Source organism: Pyxicephalus adspersus, chromosome 12, assembly GCF_032062135.1.
Source record: "Pyxicephalus adspersus chromosome 12, UCB_Pads_2.0, whole genome shotgun sequence".
NCBI classification, from domain to species: domain Eukaryota; kingdom Metazoa; phylum Chordata; class Amphibia; order Anura; family Pyxicephalidae; genus Pyxicephalus; species Pyxicephalus adspersus.
In genome coordinates, this window is record NC_092869.1 from 30,760,001 (window position 1) to 30,765,646 (window position 5,646).

Sequence of the window (5,646 nt, forward strand, 5' to 3'; positions counted from 1 at the left end):
TGTGGGCAGCCTTTTGATAAAATAAGCAAAAGAACATTCCATGTCTGATCAAACTCAACTTACAGCTTCAATTAAAAGTAAAAATAACCAAATCATTATAAGCTGAAAGATTTCAAACTATTACAGACACCTTGGCCCCACCATCAATGAAAAAAAGTTTTTCATGGACATTTCTTCCTTCAACAGAATTCCTGGCTGTTCAGTATATTAAGAACATGATCACCAAAAATGGATAAGGTAAAGATGGCCAAAAAAGGAATGGGATGAGGGGGCAACCCACTTCCTTTATTGTATGCCAAGCATCTTTCAGTGCCTTAGTTGTCCTTCGCCCCCTGAAACCCAGACTACTTTACAATCCGGGTTCTTTAGGACATAGGAGAATATGCAACTTATGGCAGTGTAAACATTTACCAGCAAACATTGGGGGTTTTAGCATTGATCAGAACAACTAGGCCATGGGGTGCAAGGCTGACATTTAAGTATTCTCCATAATCGCTCCTTACCATCATAACTACATTCCCCTGCTATTGTGTGTTACTTTCCCCCACCTCCTAGATTGTAAGCTCTTCAGGGCAGGGTCTTCTCCTCCTCCTGCATCACGGTCTGTATGGGTCTTTTATTTGCAACCCCTATTTAATGCACAGTGCTGCGTAATATGTTGGCATTATATAAATACTGTTTAATAATAACAAGTTTAATAATAATTCAGGTTCGTGATCAAGAATTTGGGCACTGGTTCTGTTGTAGGAGAATGGGCTAGTTTGTTGTTTCTCAGTTTAAAGAACACACTGGTTATACACTGCTACCATTCAACCAGCTGTCTCGTGAACTGGGGGCATCAATGTGAAAACCAGCAAGATCTGCACCCCAGAAGACATGATCAAGCACATTTTTTACAAATGTCACTTCCCAAAAAATATATCAATCTATTGTAAGGTGTCACAGATAACTCCACTGGGAACATTTTCTCCAATTGTTTGATCTGAACGTCACAAATCCCATGACCAGGCACTGGGGATTAATGGGAAATTGTCCCTGGACTGGTTCTGCAACAGTCCCGTGCATCTGCACTGCATATGATAGACAGCATATTGACTACGTTTTAATCCCCTGCAGTACAAAAAAAAAACCCAACTATAAAAAAAAGAGGGACCCTGTCACAAATACAACCACAATTTCTAGGAAAAAACCAAAGAAACCTATTTTAGACAATTAAAATGAACTTTCCATATGTAAGCAGCTCTTATAGAAAGCTCCATCAACTTGCTGTCACCTGCCCTATAAAAGCAGCTGATGCTAAAAGGTTATCAACCTGTTTAAACGTCTTTGCAATCAAAAGCTAGTCACCAAATCCATTTTTAATAGGTAGAAAATTGGTGCGAGTATATTCATGAACATGACCTTATCAGGAGAATCCTCCAGTAATCATTTTAGTAAAAGCTTCATTCACCTGCCATACATTCATCAGAATTTTAGCAACTTTCATCACAAAATTAACCAAACATATCGTCACAACTCAATATCAACCCAAGAATAGGTTGAACAGTTTGCACTAGGTCATCAATCTGTTCAGACATTTCGGAATCAAAAGTTGGTAGACAGCCCTGGCCATGTCAGGAGATTTATTATTATTAAACTGTTTTTATATATTGCCAAAATTACGTAGCCCTGTACATTACTGATCACTACATATACAGCCAGCATTAGGATTTTCTGTGCACAGCGGCAACCGGCAACCCTCCAAACAAACACTTCTTTGATTAACTATTTATAAGTTCCAGGGCTCACATTCTAAGGCACACAGTCCTACTTTCACGAATGCTGACAGATGCATAAGGACATACAAGCATTGTGTAGCTCAAAGGTGGTCAACTTACTCGATCTAAGGGTGGCTCAAGAGCACCCCATATATCATCAATGGGCTACAGATCGCACTTAGTGAATGTTCTGCTACAGACATACAACAGGAGCTTTTCATAGACTATGTAGTGTTCAACCCAGAAAATATTTTAAACAGGGTGAGAAGAAATTGTAGGTGGGCGACAGCCCCTGTATTGTGAACCATTTCTTCAGTAACCACCCAAGAATAGCCGAGTGGTTAGTGAAAAGTGCCGGGTGCTGCACCCAGCTAAATGGGCTGGGGAGAACATTGCTACAGGCATGCTATAAATGCATTAGAGATGTTGCAGAATGGGGACAAGCTTTAAGACAGTCACACATTGGAGACAAACTACACAAGACTTTCCGAGATCAACGCTATGACAGCGCAGTTTATGAATCAATACTTCCATCAGTGTTCTCCCAGAACCTTTTAGCTGGGCACACCACCCAGCAGGTTTCTGTAACCACCCGGCTGTTTATGGGTCAATAATGAAAAGTTTGGTCACAATACAGAAGCTGCTCCCCACCCAGCTTAAAAAATGTCTGGAAGTAATATTGTTCTATGTTTCTGCTCCCTACAGTTCCTGCACAATACATGCCTGCACTAGATTTAATTTTCCTCCATAAGATGCAGGATTAAATGGCACATAGGGGCTAAAGGTTTGGCATCAAGGGCAAAGATACATACAACAAGATTCAAAGTTAATGCCAAATGACAGAAAGGCAGAAAGAAAGGTTGAAGATACACCTGGTCTACAGGGTTCAATAAGACTGCATGATAAGTGCCAAAGGTTGGGCATAGATACATCTGGTCTAATTGGACCCACTAAGACGCATAATGCAGAGATTAATATGATTGGGCCCATAGGTTGGGCATAGATACATCTGGTCTAAAGGGACCCAAAGAGATGGATAGGTAATGCCAAAAAACAACAGGCTGTGCGTCAAGGGCAGAGATACATCTGGGTTACAGGGATCAACAGGATTGCATGATAAGTGCCAAAAGGGCACAGGTTAGGCACCAAGACCTTAGATACACCTGGGCTAGATGGATCCAAGGGGACACACAATAACTGCCAAAGGTCCACAGATTGGGAAGCAAGGTTGTAGATATGCTTAGTCTAGAGAAACCCATAGCATTGCATAATAGGTGTTAAGAAGTCATAGGGTGGCCACCAAAACTGTAGTACACCTGGGCTAGATGGATGCAAAGTGAAAAACAAAGGTTGGGCACCAAGGGCATAGATATACCTAGCTTTGGTATTCCCAAAGGGATGCACAGGATAGGAACCAAGGGTGCAGTTATGTCTAGTTTAGGATTGAACGATAAGTGTCAAGGAGCCACAGATTGGGTGTATCTGTACCCTTGGTGCCCAATCTACAGGAATCAACCGCATGATAAGTACCAGAGGGGCATAGGTTAGCAACACCCCTATAGATACACCTGGGCTTTATGGATTCAAAGGTACACACAAAAAGCATCAAAAGGTCCACAGGTAGGGAAGCCAGGGCATAGCTATATCTGGTCTATAGGAACCTATAGGTTTGAATGATAAGTACGAAGGGGCAACAGGTTGGGCATGGCAGGTGTAGATAATCCTGGATCCAAAGGGACACACATGCCACAGCTTGGCCACCAAGGGCGTAGATCCACCTGGTTTAGATGGACGCACATGCCAGAGGGCCACAGATTGGGCACAATTGTGTCGCACACATCCATATATATTTATTTTCCAATAGACAACTGGCAGTAGATATGGATGAAGCTCACCCAGCACAATCCTGGCCCTGGCAGTAACACTCCATGGATCCGGTATGATGTACAGCACCAATATTGGACCAGGCAGCAGCAATATGGACCAGGCAGGTATGTACAGCCCCAGAATAAAGAACAGAGGCCATATTCAGGAACCCCTGAGCACATCAGACCCATGGGTGTCCCTGATTGGATGACGGTTGCCCTTGGATACAGTCATACCTTATAAATATAGGCAGAGATGACATTTATGACCCCTTTATACCTCCCAGACAGAGGCAGCCAGAACAACACCCCCTCCCTCCCATCCTTAGTGAGCAGGAAAACCCGAGGCTGAGGCCTCTCCTCCAACACTAAGCTGTAACCGGGCCCGCTCCCGAGCTCCTCTTACCTCGTATGTCTGTGTGAGCGGCGGCCTCAGACAGAGGCGAGACGTGAGGAGAGGAAGGAGACGGCGGGCCGCCTTACACAACGCAAGCTCGACCCGCCCTGAGCTCGGTATCACCGGAGATAATTCCTACGCTACCCGGATCCCGGGAGGAAAAGACAACAATATAATCCTGAGAACCCCGAGAGCGGAGGAATGGGAAGGAAAAGGAGACAAACTCTACGTCACCACAAGAAACCGAGCGACAGCCTCTTATAGGGCCGGGCCTTCTGTCACTCAAATTTAAACCCGCCCTTTCCAATGGCCCTTCTGATTGGAGAGATTACCTGGCCATGGGTGCGCGCATTGCTGCCATAGCTGTACATGGAAAAGGGGGCGCGCTTCCACCTTGTGCCAGGGTCAGGAATCACGTGACACAGAGCTGTGCCTCCTATTATTCCAGGCATAGCATACTCACACTGCAGCTACAGAGTACAATTAGCATTTTTTGATTTGAAAATGAGCCAATTGTACTTTGTAGCTGCAGTGTGAGCATGCTAATTGCACACACAAGTTTTTTGCATGACCATCTCTACCTAATAAAAAAAGTAGTTCCCGAGAGATAGGGATCGTAGTTTTTGTTCTTAAGTTGAATTTGTATGTAAGTTGGAACAGGTACAATATTTAAAAAAAAAAAATGCAATTAGGACAGATGTTTGTCTCAACATAATATTAGTCAGCGTGGAAACCTCAGAAAAAAAACCTCAGAGCCTAGACATTTTGGAGAAAGCTATGCTTTGATATACAAAAAGAAACAACTGCAGAGTTTGTCTTGGTCAGCAAACAGTTACAATATGTTACTGATGAGCTCAGCTCTTAAAGCGTACTTAAATTCAGTAGACAACCCTTTTATGTTAAGTAAAAGTTCTGTTTGTTTTTTATTTTTTTTAAGTGCAACACCCTTTTATTTAAAAAAAAAAAAAAAAAGGTCCAGCACCACCCCTTAAGCTGCGTACACACGTGCAATTTTTGTCGTTGGAAAGGATCTTTCACGATCCTTTCCAACGACAAAAGACTACACAAAGCATGAACGGTGCTGTACATACAGCACCGTTCTGCTCTATGAAGAGGGGAGGGGGAGAACGACGGAGCGGCACCCTGCTGCGCGCTCTCCCCCTTCCTCTGCATTAGGATCGCTCGTCGTTCGTGGATCCGCCAGGAACGACGCCGACTGTACGCCAGATTCTCGCCCGATATCTGGCCGATGCTGATTATCGGGCGATAAAAATCTGACATGTGTACGCAGCTTTATTCTTGATCGCCTAGGCCAGGGGTTTCAAACTCTGGCCCCGGGGGCCAGATTGGCCCCCAACGTCCTTTTTTTTGGCCCCCCAAAGAAATCCTCAATATAAACTGCAGCTGGCCTGCCTCTCTATTAAAATAGTGCAGCTACTACAACTCCCAGCATCACTCACGTCTATGTATCAGCGGGCTCTCTGCCTTTGCCCACGTGGCTCCTGCCTGTTTTTTAGACACAAGTAATGCCGGGAATTGTAGTAGCGGCGCTATTTCAATGAAGAAGGAGTTCCAGCACTCCCCCTCAGCTGTACTACTCCAAGGCATGGACTTGAATGGTTGGATT

General features: G+C 44.1%; 1 protein-coding gene across 3 annotated transcripts in view; it reads right to left on the reverse strand.

The window, feature by feature from the left end:
• FBXO34 (F-box protein 34) overlaps positions 1–5,646 on the reverse strand; it is a 35,928-nt gene that overhangs the window by 24,086 nt on the left and 6,196 nt on the right. The window contains exon 1 of one of the 3 annotated variants that reach the window (XM_072429078.1): positions 4,029–4,277. The exons of 1 other annotated variant lie outside the window; for it this stretch is intronic. The gene's annotated coding sequence lies outside the window, so the exon portion shown is untranslated. Of the gene's footprint in view, positions 1–3,652; positions 3,748–4,028; positions 4,278–5,646 lie in introns of those variants that run through there. One more of the 3 variants, XM_072429080.1, reaches the window with a different exon arrangement.